The sequence below is a fragment of the Cygnus olor genome, chromosome 26 (assembly GCF_009769625.2).
Source record: "Cygnus olor isolate bCygOlo1 chromosome 26, bCygOlo1.pri.v2, whole genome shotgun sequence".
Lineage (NCBI taxonomy): Eukaryota > Metazoa > Chordata > Aves > Anseriformes > Anatidae > Cygnus > Cygnus olor.
The window spans coordinates 1,653,627-1,668,724 of NC_049194.1; the positions used below are offsets into that span (position 1 = coordinate 1,653,627).

Consider the following 15,098-nt stretch of genomic DNA (forward strand, 5'->3'; position numbering starts at 1 on the left):
GAGGGGGGACGCGGCGCGCGCGCACCTGGGGAGGGCAAGAGGGGGGCGGGGCTGCCGCCTGAGGGGGCGCGCGGCACCTGGAGGGAGGGGGCGGGGGGTAAGGGGGGGGGGGGGGGGGCAAAGGGAGGTTGGCGCCAAAGGGAGAGGATGAGGTGGAGGGGGGGAGGGGGGCGGGGTCCGATCGGTGATTGACTGCGCTGGCGGCCAATGGGCCCTCGAGTGGAGGTGGGGGGCGGGCTGAGGAGGGCGGGGCGGGATGCGGGGGGGGGGCGAGCGCCCTGAGGTGGCGGAGGAGCCCTGAGGGGGCGGGGAGGGTTCCCTGAGGGGTTGGGTTACCTGTGGGAGCGGATCGATCGCTGTGAGGAAGCGGATCTATCGCCCTGAGGGAGCGGATCAATCGCCCTGAGGTGGCAGATCACCCTGAGGGAGCGGAGCGATCGCCCTGAGGGAGTGGATCGCCTTGAGGTGGTGAATCAGTTGCCCTCAGGGAGCTGATCGCCCTGAGGGAGCGGATCGATCACCCTGACGGAGTGGATCACCCTGAGGTGGTGAATCAGTTGCCCTGAGGTGGCGGTGGATCATCCTGAGGGGGCAGATCGATCGCCCTGAGGGAGTGGATCACCCTGAGGTGGCGGATCAGTTGCCCTGAGGTGGCAGCAGATCTCCCTGAGGGACTGGATTGCCCTGAGGGAGCGGATCCATCGCCCTGAGGTGGCGGCCGATCGCCCTGAGGGAGCAGAACACTCTGAGGTGGTGGTTTGATCATCCTGAGGTGGCAGCATGGCCCTGAGGGAGCAGATCAATCACCCTGAGGTAGCAGATCGCCTTGACGGAGTGGATCAATCACCCTGAGGTGGCAGATCACCCTGAGGGAGCAGATCAATACCCTGAGGTGGCAGATTGCCCCGAGGTGGCTGTGGATCGCCCTGAGGTGGCTGCAGATCACCCTGAGGGAGTGGATCGCCCTGAGGTGGCGGATCAATCGCCCTGAGGTGGTCAGCATCTTCTCCACGAAGGGCCCCAGGGCGGTTGCAGGGAGGAGAAGGGCTGTGCTGGCTGCCGGCCCTGGCAGAGGCAGCAGCTGCAGGGTGCAAAGCTGGGTGGTGCCCCCCGTGGTGCCACCAGGTTAACGTGAGGGGCCAGGGGCAGGTGTGGAGGCAGCCTGGGGCCTTCATCCCATCCTTCATACCGCCTGAAACTGCTGCTGCAGTCTGCCTCATCCCTGTTTGAAAGGGGTGTGTGGCGTCTGCTACTGGAGGCACGGCCTGGGCAAGGGAGCTCTGCAGCGGCATTAAGAGTTTTGAGACAGACGTGCTGATTAAGAAGGATTTGGTATTATGGTAATGCCTGCTCCAGCTGTAATACTTATTATGCCTGTGATACCTCATATTACTGTGTGATAGTCTGAAGGCTGAATTGGTACAAGATGAGTGGAGTGGGGTGGGCCGTGGATGCTCTCTGGAAGACGAAGGACTGGGCTGCGCGGAGATGAGTAGTACATGCTTCAGTCCATAAATAAACAGCAAGTTTGGGATTTGGGTGCCCTCATTTCAACATTATTAGCACAAGCCAAAGCTCTTCTAAGATAATTCCTGAGTATTGTGAAAAGCATTGATACGAAAGGTTAAGATATTTAGTCCCTTTTCCCTAATAACACCTTCCACTCTAAGATGCAAATGTATGTCAGTATACAAGTATATAAGTAACTTCAATTTTGTTCTTGCGTTTGGTGTAGGGTAAAGCCTGAAATGGAAACAACGTACCAGATTTGCAGCTGTGAAGCTGAAAAGATCTAGATGAAGATTGAAAAGGATCTTTGTCCTAGGAAAATAGTGCACCAAGTACAGGAGGGGAAAATTAACAGGTAGAGAGAATGCAGGAGTCGTCACCTCTACATACAGTTTGTTTGAATTCATCTTTAGCTTTAAGCTTCTGTGAAGGAATAGACTCTACCAACAACTTATCATAAAGGTATCTTAATTCAGGATTCAGATTAAAAGAGGCTAATCAAACATACCACTAAAATCAAAAGATAGAATGGAAAATTGATTGTGGACTTATGACTGTCTCATCAGCTCTAATTTAATATGGTGACATCAAGATAAGTCAGCGTGTACTCACATGTAATTTCATCAGTGTTAAAAGACAGTTCAAATGTTGAGACTCGATTCCTGAAGTCAAAACGCAATTAAATTAGAACCCACATATAATCTTGTTGGAAAGCATCCATAGATAAACTGAATTGGTGCTTTCTTACAACAAACCAGAAACTAACTGTTAGAAAATAGAAAATTTGACTTGAAAATGAGAGCTAATCTGAAGAAGAAATTTATAAAACCGGGTAGGTTGTTTGGTATGAACACTTATTTAGGAATAAACAGAACACACTTGCAACGTCTGGACAGTTTACAAGAATCCTCAGAAGTTTTGGAAACCGATCAAAGTTTTGATGTGCTGCTGTATTTTTTTCCCTGTCCCCTACATAGTACAGAAAATAAGAATGCTTTTAAAGAGAAGTTATTTGGAGAAGTCACTGAAAATTGTAGATCCTGTACTGACTGTGCCATCGGAAGGTAAATTCGGCTTCTGATGGGGAAGCACCAGCGCCCGTTGGCTGTGTTTGCAGACAGGATCTTGCTGCTGTCTGAGGTGCTGAAGCCAGAGGGCTGTGAGGAGGTTTTGTAGATCCCCCACCCCACGGTATGTCCAGTTCCCCTGTTACACAAGTCAAAAATAAAACCACAGTGCATCAGGTGTGAGAAGACTGCAGTTCACATTGATATGTTTTGACAAGGGATCAAACTGGCAATTAGTTGTGGCCATTGGGCTCCTGGTTACTGTGTTCAAAAAAGGAAGACTGTAATTAGTCTTTACAGCAATACAGAGGAATGGCCTGGGGAAAGGATGCATTTGAATTTCACGACATTATTGCTTAATCATAGATCACTGCATGCTGGAAACTCTTTGTATTACTTTGGTATGCTTAACGATAAGTATGTATACAGTTTATACTACAGTGCTTCCTTTACAATTTTTTTTTGTGTAAGCTATGCTTTGTGAAAATTTTATCTTTTAAATCTGGGCTAATGCAGAGATGGCCCTCTGACTGTGAAATTTCATTTAAAATATGAAATTTTAAAAGGTACAACTTCACAAAACCAGAACGCATTATCTGAGAATGATGGCGCTTCACCATTTGTGTGCATGGTTAGGAGCTAGAATTGACAGGACGTGCTAAGCCATAAGAAGCTGTCCAAGAGAATAGAATTCAATTTTGAAAAGGGTGTTTTCTGCTTGCTTGCGTGAGCTAGAAAGTTTAAGGTGATTATCTTGAAGAGGTGATAATAAAGGTTCCTAACGATTATAAGTGTAAAAGGGATGTGTACAGCAGTTTAGCTGTTGGTAGAAATAATGCATTCCTGACTCAAAATAATTGGCTGTGCCAGAGAATTTTCCTTTAAACTCATTTCCATTCCAAGACACACTGTCGCTGGGATTCGATAACATCCTCCAGTCAGGAGTGTACAAGAGAAGACTGAAATCAAGCTGTTATGAAAAGGAACGAACTGATTGGTCTCTGCAAACTCCAAGCCATGGAGATAGTGTTAGAAAGTGTCGTGATGACGTGAAGGGTTCCGAGCCAATCAAATGGAGTGTGAGGAATCTGCAAAACTGCTATTTCAAATGCCAGAGTCAGCTAAAAAAAAAAAAACAAGTATTTTTATCCTGGGATAAAACAATTCAGGTTAGGGGAGAATAAACAGGAAGTGGAGATCAGGTGTTCTAGACAAAGAATGCTTAAGGAATGCCTGCACATTACACATCTGATGGTGATGTCTATGTAATAATAAGTACCACGGTTGTGCAATATGTTAACATATTTTACGATGAGAAATACAATCAGTTAATTTATTATGCAAATTTTATCACTTTACTTTCTGCTCTGCCACATCTGCACATCTGCATTTTAACATCACCATTTTTGTTTAATGTGCAGGTAACTCATGTTGTTTTAAAAGTCCTTAATTTTCTCTATTTTTCTTTTTTTTTTTTTTTTTTGCCTCTTTTCTAAATAAATCTTTAAATGAAAATCCCATGCAGTTTTACCTAGATTATCTAGCCTGAGTAATAGGAAATGGAAAAGCAAAGAGTACCTGTAGGTTGTTTTTTTGTTGTTTTGTTTTGTTTTAAATAAAACTGTTCCCCTGTCAGAGTATACTGAGAATATTACAGTATCAAAGCATCTTGAAAGAGAAAATCTTAATAAAAAAAAATCACAAAAAATGCAGCAACAAAGCACAAATCTTTGAAGGCTACGAATTAGCTATTCCATTGCAGATGTTACAGTTCTGCCTAGTTACCACAAGAGGGACACAGAGGAAAGCTAACATAGCACAGGAAAAAAAAATCACAAGAGCTTCATGCAGGTTCATAGCAACATACGTTTTGCCTTTGTTTAGAAGGATCTTCTGGGATCATAACATTTCTATTGCTTCCTTCATCCCAAATAATCTTTAAAAAGCTTCATAGACCTTAGAAAATGTGATAATAAGCATTAATAGCTAAAATGGATCTTTTCCCAGAACTTCATAATCTTTCCTCAGCTTTTTCCTATTGGAATGTCTGTAGCAGTGTTGGGACAGGGAGTGGTTGGGCTGGCTGTGTTTTTGTTCCATCTCTAGCTATTGGACCAACAAATATTGCAGCATTTACTAGGCATGTGGGCAAGAAGGCTATGGAGCCATTTTTGTTTATTTCTATTTAATTTTCACAAATTAATGGGTGATGGTGCAAATGTTGTAAGATCAGAGCTCGTATAAATGCCTTCACGAAACAAAAGGACCATAAAACCCCTTTAAGTAAATATTGAAGGATTTATTGGACTACTGTGGAATGAAAAAGCACAGTCCTAATATGCACTAGATTGAAAGTAATGGAGCATGTGTATTTAAGGATCTGCAGTCTATTAATCCCTAATGTCAGTAAAGCTTCACTTCCAACCACAGTGAGACAGAGGCATCACGAGCTGGGCAGGCTGCTTTATCTGAACAATAATACTGGAAGAAAGGGCTGTTCTGAGTAGGAGGGAAATAAAGACTTTTTTATTATTATAACTTTATGGACTTTAGTCCTTAATGCTTAAATTTGTATAACAAGTACTTTAACATCACATTACAAGATCTCTGTCAAGTGGCATTAAACTGAACAGTCATTTTTAAAAACCCCTTTAATGCACAGAGTGTTTTCACGAGCTAAAAGGACATCAGAGAAGTATTAGTGTATAAATGAAAAAAATTCTCTAAGGTGCCAGAAATCTAAGTGCACCGGTAAATGCAGCCCAGCTTTGCTTTCAGGAGTACATGTAATGTAAAATAGAAAACTCGTGGAAAAGTGTTGTAATTCATTATCAGTGGAATATGAACATTGTTATCCTTCAGCAAATTGTGTAATATTTCTGTTTCGACTGATTTACTGCAGGTTCAATTGCCCTGTGGCTATAAAAATATTCCTGAAGCAAGTCATGGATCAGTAGTTTAAAACAATGAAGGAAAAGGAGGAGAAGATCTTGACATTTCTTCTGTGATCTTGAATGGAAAAGGTACTTGGATATTAAGGTGACGAGTGACCTTAAAAGATAATAGCAACATATGAAAGCCAGTAAATGAAACTAGCTATAAACTCTGTACTACAAACCACTTTTCTTTCACTAAGCTAAGTGAATACTAAAAAGCTAATAAACTGTGAAAAGGTAACTTGATATTAAAGTACTAGTTAAAAATACTTCAGTATAAAATTTATAACGCCTCCCTCCCCCCAAATGTATTACAATCCTTTGTACCTTCCACTCCTTGAAGACAGCTGAAGTTTGTGGTCATCCTAAACAATGCCACGTTAACACAGAATCTGAATGCAATGAATTAATGAAGGGGAAAAATCTTCTCAAGAACAGAGCTTCTGGCTTTTTGCAGTTTTTGTCTGCAAAAGTGCTAGGTGAAGTGAGGTACGTCTCTTTAAATGGCCACACAAGTCAGATTGCTAGCAAAAAGGCATGGCTTTCAAAGTCCAAGGAAAAATTGCTGGAATTGATAGATATATTCAAGAAGACATTTGAGAGTATCTGTTGCTTATTAAGTCTGCCTTTTGTAGGAGTTATGGAAGAAACAGACTTGTTAAAAATACTCTGTTTCTAAAGGGGCATCACCATTTCTTTAAATGGGATTTCTTCAAAACAGATGTTGTTGTATCTCAGCTTAAAAACAAATTTTGAAGCTCTTGATTAACTACAAAGAGTGTACATTTTTCTTTGTTTTAATTTCTGGCAGTTATCCTAGGCAGATGAAGAAGCAGTGAGGTTATTTCGGTATAATGTAAAATCCAGTGCTTCACAAAGGGTTTTGATGTGTGTTTGAATCTTGTGGACCTTTGCGTCTCCCTCAGTTTTAGTGGAGAAAATAGAAGAGTGGTGAATTTTCAGGTTATCCCTGGTGTCTCATTTAAGTTTATAAATACTTTGAGATTTAGCAACAAGACTTCTGATGTGGTAACAGCTTGCTTTCTCCTCAAAGCATTACTGCTTTACAGACATGTTTTTAACTTTTAGGGAAGGTAACTTGCTTAGGGTTAAATGTGAGGTTGTTTTTTTGTAAAGATCATATTCAGAGAAAAAGTTATTTGAAAAATGTTATGTTTTTTGAGTCCCAGCCTGTCTTTTTCTTTGTTAATTGTTTAAGTGAATAACATACTTGTATTCTCTACATATAAAGTAAATCCTTCCAAGTTAAACCTTCCTCCTGCTGTGGGAGAAGTCTGTTAATTTGGCACTTGTCTTAAAAATGAAATAATCTAAGCAATCCAATAACTAGGTGTGTTGCCCTTTGGGTTTTGTTGTGGGAGCGTCTAAAGTTTTGTGAAGGTTATACATGTAAGAACTTGTGTTTAGTCATATAATGTGGCTACATGACTTACATGAGAAGTTCACATTCCCATTGGCCTAAACACCTGAATTCAAAATGGTTCTTGTCCTGGAATACCAACCATCTAGTTTTCTGCTCTCCAGCTCCCAAGGATTATCACCTCTTTTTTTTTTTAACCTCAGTTTCTTTTGATGCGAAGTGCAGACTTTGCCAACCAGGCCTTATCTTTCCACTGCAAATATTAAAGGTTCGGAATGAGTATAAAACATTCATACTGCATTAGCAGCTATAGGTAGGACAAGTAATATTAACAACTGCTTTTCCTTTATTTCTTGCCTGAAAAAAATAAAACGGATCTAGAACTGAGGGAGACCAAATATATTAGGTGTTGCAGTAGTTTTCCCATGATGGAAGCCCTTCCACTAGAAACCTTGTCTTTCTGATGTCCTGGGGTGAGTGCAGGGCAAGAAGAGGTTGGGTGTTGAACCAGACTGGTTTCAGGATGGAGAAGCTTACTTGAAGTGGAAAGAATGTTTTCCTTGCAGAATCTTGTGGATTTGAGGAGGAACCAAGCCAGTACTGAGCACAGGTCATGAATGGTTACAGTGTAGCTGTGTAATGCCTTCCCAGAACTCATGAGTTCCTTGGAAATGTACCCAGGACACTGGCAGAATTTCATCAAACAGTATATGAAAAGATCAAGAGGACCGTGGGCTCCCCGATTTAGCAGTACTCCTGAGAGAGCGAACATTTCAGTTTATTATACTATCTGCTTCCTAAAACCGATGGGCTTAAGGTAGTGGATTTGCCTCTGCTTGCTTGAAACAAACTTTCCAAGTGTTGGATGGATGGTAAGGAGTGTTTCATAGAGCTCCTTTGCCTGCAGTTACTGCTTTTGTCTTTGCCTTGGGAGCAGCAGCACCTTGTTGGCAACACCCTGGGACCTTCTGTGGACCCGATCCAATCTGCCCTCTACTAGGCTTTCGGCAGCACTTCCAAATTGAATGGAAAGATGCTGGAAAGGCTGTCCAAAGAGAGAAGGAGTCCTTCTACCCTGTTCCCTCCAGTATCTTGCAGGCCAGCAATTATCAAGTGGTGCCATCTGAGATCACGCTGAAGAGGCTGCAACGTGCTCTAATGCAAGTGGAGCTTGAATTCCTGGACCCTGAGCAAGGCCCATGGCAACTCTATGAACCCATTGTGGAGTCTGGAAACTGTGAACTGGGGCTGTTTTTAATATAAAAAGAATTACAAGGCATAATTTATGATCAAACAGAAGTTTTCAAACTGTTTCTCAGTTCTGATCCAGAAATCCTTGAGCCTTATGTCATGTGGAAGAAACCCAGGGCACAGAAACGTTTTATGCAGTTGATAACAAATGTTATTAAGAAAACAAAATGATGTTGAACTAGATCCTATGGTCTTTATTTAAGTTATAGTATGAAGACAGAGCAAAGGTGCTATGGGAAGCTTTCTGGCAAGTCAGTGACATTCCAATCTCAGACAAGATACTAACATATTAGGCCACCTTCTTGGCAACAGGTTAGTATATGACTGCTGGAATAGCTGATTGCAAACAGGATCTGAAGAAGGTCTGCAGAGCAATAATTCTAAATAGCACTTTGGTAATGATGTCATTTAAACAAAAAAGTAATATTAAACATTGGGCAATGGATTCCTTTGGATCAAGAGCAACGCAGGGCCACTGGCCAAGATGCAGAAGAATTTCTACAGCAGGAGAAGTTGCACAGTATAATAAACAGCCTGAGGGAAGTCCAAAGCATGCAAGGTCAAGGATGGAAAAGCCGTATTAGAATGACTGAGGAGCAGCAGGATAAATGACCCAATATTTTCTATGAGCATGAACACTTACAAGGAGACAGAGGGAAGGAAGGAATTATAATTCTAGGCAAATAGTGTATTCATTTATGATCAGTCTATGTGTCTTGAAGTCAGAAGCTAAATCTTGGGCTAGCTGGAGCACTAGAACAATGTGAATGATTGCTGTGATCTCACACTGATCTTGAACTATTTGTTCTTCTTGGAGCACAAAGAGAATCCAGTTCTAGCCTGCGTCCACTTCCTCTCTACTGAGGAAGCAGAAAGGTTGAAATGAAACGAGGCACACTATTCTTGTGGACTCAACAAATTGATGAACATCAGGAAACATCAGAAAGAAGAAAAGCTTGTTATTATAGTTTGTTTTTTTTTCTTTATAGGATGACCCATTGTGGATCTACACGTGGTTCTGATTTGAAGGATCAGGCTAGGGTATGGAGATTAACTCTTTACTAGCACGTTCATATAGTTTTAAACAAATTCCAACTCAGTTCAGCTATGAATAGCTGAAGGCCTGGTCAGCCTCTGAAGAGGTTCCACAAGCCTCACTCCTTTTTTCCACATTATATCATTCATTCCATGTTCCGCTAGAGGCCACCACAAACCTCATCTGAAAAAAGAAAGGGAGGGGGCACCTGCAGTACTAAATGGCAAAAGCTCCTGTTTTATAAGAAGCTTTAGAAGTGGAACTTGGATCTCCCTAGAACAACTCTTCCCGCTGTGTTAGGAGTAACTCCCAGATGTGACTTGAGGCCAGCAAATGATCTCAGGCTGTGAGATCAGATTTTGCTGAGTATACAGGGTTAGACATGTTCATTACTCTTTCCAAATCATCTCCTATCCAAACCATGATATTTGATTTCCTTGGGAAATATTGGCCTCCACAGTAGCTTTTACTGCGTTTGTGTATAGAGACTCACAGTTTCAACATTGTCTCCTGCCTCGCCAGTAGAAAGTTGCTTTTGTGATTGCTATTTATTCACCTGAGGCGTGGGGTTCCTGGAATTGTGTGTGCTTTCCTGGAAGAAGTGTTGAAGGGTGTAATGGCTTGTGCAGAAAGCATTCAAAGACTGAAACGATGTCAAGGAGAGACAAGGCAGCTGGAGTTTAGGAAGAGCTCTCAGATTCCACTCTCATGACAGGTATTTCTCTGGCCGTCATTGTCTCAGGAACTCAATGTCGCTTACACCCAAAGTGTTTTGGCGTGAATAAAGGTTAATGGAAGAAACTGACTGCTGTGCTAGCCAAAAGCAATTGGCCTTTATTGAAGGGAGCATTGCAAAAATACAGAGGATCGAACTTCCAGTTTCCACGTGGAATTAAAATTAGAAAAATTCTGTGACCATTACAATTGGATGAAATATGTGTCCTTGCAATCCTTGGATGGGGAAAGCTGTTTAAATGAAGCAAGGACTTATTCTGAATCTTTACCCAAACCTTGATACTGAAAAATATTGTGAAAAATGTTAGCTTTGCTTTTGTGACTGTTTTTCAGATTTGGGTGGGGTCAGCAAAAGGAATTGCCAGAAATCTCCAGAGCCAGTTCATTCCTGTGAGATTTCTGGTCTGATATTTTCCTGAAAACTCAAGAGATTTGGATTAGTCTCCAAACTCCATCTTTCTGGAGAGCTTCCACCACTTCTGAGCCTGTGTACATGCATGCCATTTTTCCATTTCTCCGGGGGTGAAAAGAAAAACCAACCCATGGTCTGGATGATGTTGAATTTTCCTCTGAGGTTATAAATGATGTACAAAGGAGCACAATTTTCAAATAAGGCCAGTAATCTGTAATGTCTCAAAGCTCATGAAAATAGAATGTGCATGTGTGAAGAGATGTATTGGAAGATGAGCTGACGATATAGTGTGCAGGGAAAGGCATGTGTTTAGTAGCCAGTAGCTTCTTTGTCTGCACAATCAGTGGCATTGATGAAGCAAGCAGTTTCACAAATTTAACTGTTCATTTTAAGGCTAATAGGCTTCTTGAATTGATTCTCTTGACTTGCACCTGCTAATACCTTTCTAGGCAGCGTGGACGAGGTAACACTGATATTCCCTTCAGCGTTGAGAGTGCTGCAGCTCGGATAACATTCTTGAGTCATACCTGTGTGCTTCCAGACCTCAGTGGGGAGATACTTCTGCATGAGAACAGCTATTTAACATTGTTATCTAACCAAACGTGAATGAGGAGGGCTCAGCTGCCTGCATCTGCGCTATTATTTCTGTTTGAAAATTCATCTTCATATTGTATGAGATCTCTCTTTTGAAAAAGACAAAGCGATCCTGCTACTGAGGACGATACCTGTCCTTCCCCACCCCCAGAGCGTGGGCCGTGTGAACATCTTAGTCTATTCATATTTGTGACAGCTGTAATTATCTTCGACAGAAAGCCTATGGAACGCCTCAGGCATACACTGGAAGAGGGGACAGCAGCGTGGAGAATATACTGCCTTGTGATATAATGGGGTCTGTCTAGAAGACACTGGGCTTGCCATTCTCTCCTTATCCTTAAGGAGCTGGTATTCTTTTGTGGTCAAGGTTTTGGGAACAAGTAACGAAGGCACAAAAGGCAGTTTCTAGGAAGAAGAAGTTTCTAGGAAGAAGAAAGTTTCTGCAATAATAACACCATTTTCTTTTTTTCATATTAAAGATCCTTGTTTTGTATAGGAAAATGAGGCCACTTTACTCTCACCAATCTGCTGGTGCTTCTTAAATCCCTCTATTCTTTGTGCCCTTGTAGGCATCCTGATTCCTTGGCAATTGAAGAAAACACCTACACCTGAAGAATCTTCATTGTAATTCACAAAGGCTGTGTTTCCACACTGCCCTTGTGGAAGAAAAAGTCATGTTTCTGTATGCAAGTATTAAGCTACTCATAATAAAACTGAATTTAAGTGCGTAGCCTCTTCCTGAGAAAAAGTGTGTTGTATTTAGTGATCAACTTCTTTTCTCCCTTTCTCTGATCCACCCACTATTCTGAAGAGTTGAGTTTGGAGAAAGCAATGGTCAGGCTTCTGACCTACTGCTTTCAGCGTCCCCATGGTTGGTGAAGATGTAAGGGCAATTAAGTTAATCCTATGTGATCTACCCTTTCTTCCTCTTTGTAAAAGAGAACTCTAATTTGCACCACTGAAAAAGTTTATGTCTCTTGCAAGAGCTGACTGCAGATGATATTTTTACTGGGTACCTTAACAGTGGTCTTTTAATCACTGGTGTCCCGAAAAGACCTGATTGCTTGGTGCTGGTTTTGCTTATTTACAGCTGTTAAATCACACTTGATATCATCCTTCTGGTTTTTGGTGGCTTTTTTTTGTGTGTGGGTGTGTGTGGTGTTTCCTTTAAATATAAGGAGTAGAGCTAATTGCTATGGTGAGGTTATTTGAAAAAGAGCGAAGGGGAAGAAAAAAAAAATGGGCCCTGTTGCAGGCAGTGAGAGGAAGTGTCAAGAGAGCTATCATCAATCTTGAATCAACACTTAGTAAAAAGCTACAGCTTTCTGCTGCATGTATCCAGGAGGCCTGAACAAATTTGCTTAATATAACTTCTGGCATGGAAAGTTTCTTGACGTTCCCTTGAGATGTCCCCAGAAAGGACAGCTTTGTGGTCTGTCTGAACACCGTTAGTAGGACCCTTGGTCCAGCATGGTGGAAAAGGTAACTTACCACTTCATACTTCTGAGGCAGAATAAACTCTGAAGTTCAAATTTTCTCTGTGGGTCTTTGGGATGAGACCGTAGAAAGCACAGTTCTGTCTCCCGTGAATGGATGCTAACCATTCCTTGGCTCTCTCTATAAAAAGTGTGGTTTTCTCTGGGGTCCCAAGCCAAATGTTTCCCTTTTTTCCTGCTGTTCTGCACTCTGTTATATATTTGGCCGTGCTCTCTGTCCCAAAGGTGTCTATGTTCTGGTGGTATTAGGTATGAATAAATTGTCAAGTTCCTTGGGATCTTCCTTGCTGAAAGGCGCGATGGAAACTTGATCTTTTTTTGAAGCTGCATGGCAAAGGGCTAATGGCCTGTGCCAACTTGTGGCCAGTAAGCAGTAATTTGAGGACAGCGAATACTCATCTATGTAATACTTGTGTATATGATACAGAAATAGTATTATTCAGACACAGTGTGTGCGCTTATGTGTAGCTACTGAACTAATCACGTGCAGACAGCTCCAGGAACATATAAGAGTAGATTTCCAGGGCCCCTCAGGTTGAGTATTCTGCCTGTGGAGGGGTCAATGCCAGATGTTTCTTTGAGTCAGTAAGTCTTGGGAGATGATCAAAAGCAAGTCACTGCTCCCTAAGACAGGTCCCTAGGCTATTAAAAAGTGTACGTGCTGTCTGCCCACCTACATGCGTGATCTCAGAGCCCTGAGCACTTCCAGTCCCTTCTGCAATGAGACAATTCCTGTTTACACTATTGCTGAAGACCCCTGGATTGCACAATAGGAAGGTTTGACCACGGAGATGGATTATATACATCATTTAGGGGAAAGGAAAAACCAGCCTGCTTAGAAGAGTTTTTGTTTTTAAGGTTTGCCATCCCTGAGAGTTTTGGGAAGTGACTTAGTGCACACTGAGCAACGAGTGAAAGCAATCAGTAAAACTGTGTTATTGTCATTATGACTCTGGGAGGTGTCTTTTAGTAGCAAAAACCAAAAAGGGAGACCACGGCCAAAGCAATTTTACTGAAAAAACTGCATACTCCAAGCATTAATGATACTCCCAACAATAATTCCCAGCAAGACGTGATGGCTTAACCATCGCATCAGTTTGCATCTCTCTTGGTCAAAACAGCCTTCGGTCTTCTCCCTTTTTCCAGTACAATTCAGTTAATTATTCCCAGTTCCCTCAACAAGTCTGAGCTCCCGCTGGCTCCTGGAGCAATAGTAGCTCATTGTTGCAAATGAGCTTAATCCAGTGTTAGAAGTCTTTATTGTCCCTAATAGAAAATGGCATGAATAGTAAAGGAAAAAATGTGAGATGTTTCCTGTAAGGTTTTAACAACCCTCCTGGGTGTATGATTACAACATATGCTGGGGAATAGTTCTGAGCAGGGTGGCGGTAGGGAGAAGGAGCTCTGGCAGTATTTTACACCCCCATCTGTAAGCCTCATTACAGCGAGCTGCTTGAGAAGAAGGGAAGGATGGGAGACAGCTCTTCTAGATCTGAATGTACCACTGCTTTTCAGCCTCTTGGGCTTCTGATTTGCCATAGTTTGTCTTTAGCAGGCTTAAACGAGAGACAAAGCAAAGCTGAAGGAGGGCCGATGTGAGCATTGTGGGCTTACAAGAGCCCTTTGGTTGGCCTCCTGCCCTCAGATTTGTAACGAATGTTTTAGTTCCAGGTGTCTTTGTTCTTTTCAGACAGCATTATGCTGACAGCATGTCTGAGGCATTTTGGAAGGGGTAGGATTATCAGTGTGAGACCCAGGAGTGGCGAGCGTCTGACAGTGCTGTGACCTTTCTAGAGAGAGCAAACAAAATTCTGGGCCATATTTTCAATGAAGGACAACGCTCAAGGTGATCTTGTGTTCAAGGTATTGTATTTCAGCCTTGACTCTAAGCAGACCTTGGACCTATAATATAGATTTTTCACCAGTCCTGTCACTGGCCTTGTCTCCTGCTCTTCCTGACTAGAGTCCTTGGATGGAGCTACTAGAAATCAAGCTCTCTAGCAGACTGGGCTACCTGAGCAGCTGAGGTTAGCCTCGTCCATGTTTCCTGCTGTCCACTGAGTATTGGAAGGTCAGGGTCACATCTGTGATGAAACCAAACTGTGGAGGTGTTACGGTTCACCTAAACATTTTTGATTTGTCAAAGGGCTATAATTTCTGATATTTCCTTCTCTTGCAAAAGTATAGCTTTTTTTTGTTGACACTCCCCAGAGTTCCTACATCCCCATGTGTAATTCTCAGCCAGTGAGGGCAGAATATGTCACTCCCAGGAAGATCAGCAACTTATGGTGATGGTAAGACTCCCCAGACAATATGTACTATCGCTTATTTTAGGCGAACGTGTATGTGCGTATTTTTTAGTACCTTTCCTTGCCAATGTTTGTGAACGAAGATTCCCCTTCTTCACAGAAAGATGGTTTATTTATTACAGTGCTGGCATGAGCTTTGGGCGTTCAGATTCAATTTACTTGCATGGCGTGACCTAGTGCAGGCTGCTTAGCTTCTGAGCGATTCTATTCCACGTCTGTAGAACAGCATTCTTGCTCAAGAAGAGGATTGTGGCAATAAAAATGCAGGCCATTTGGTTCTCTCGTGGTTGCTACAAATTGGTTATCTTTGGGGGAGTTTGATTAGAGAGACCAAGATACAAACTACCTTGAGAGACTGAAGCTGCTTCCAAC

The 15,098-nt window shown here is 42.3% G+C and overlaps 1 protein-coding gene across 1 annotated transcript in view; it reads left to right on the plus strand.

The window, feature by feature from the left end:
* Window positions 1-326: 326 nt before the first annotated feature.
* LOC121059984 (cartilage oligomeric matrix protein) overlaps window positions 327-15,098 on the plus strand; it is a 36,637-nt gene continuing 21,865 nt past the window's right edge. The window contains 3 exon segments of the mRNA XM_040537250.1: window positions 327-465; window positions 1,736-1,971; window positions 5,479-5,599. The gene's annotated coding sequence lies outside the window, so the exon portion shown is untranslated.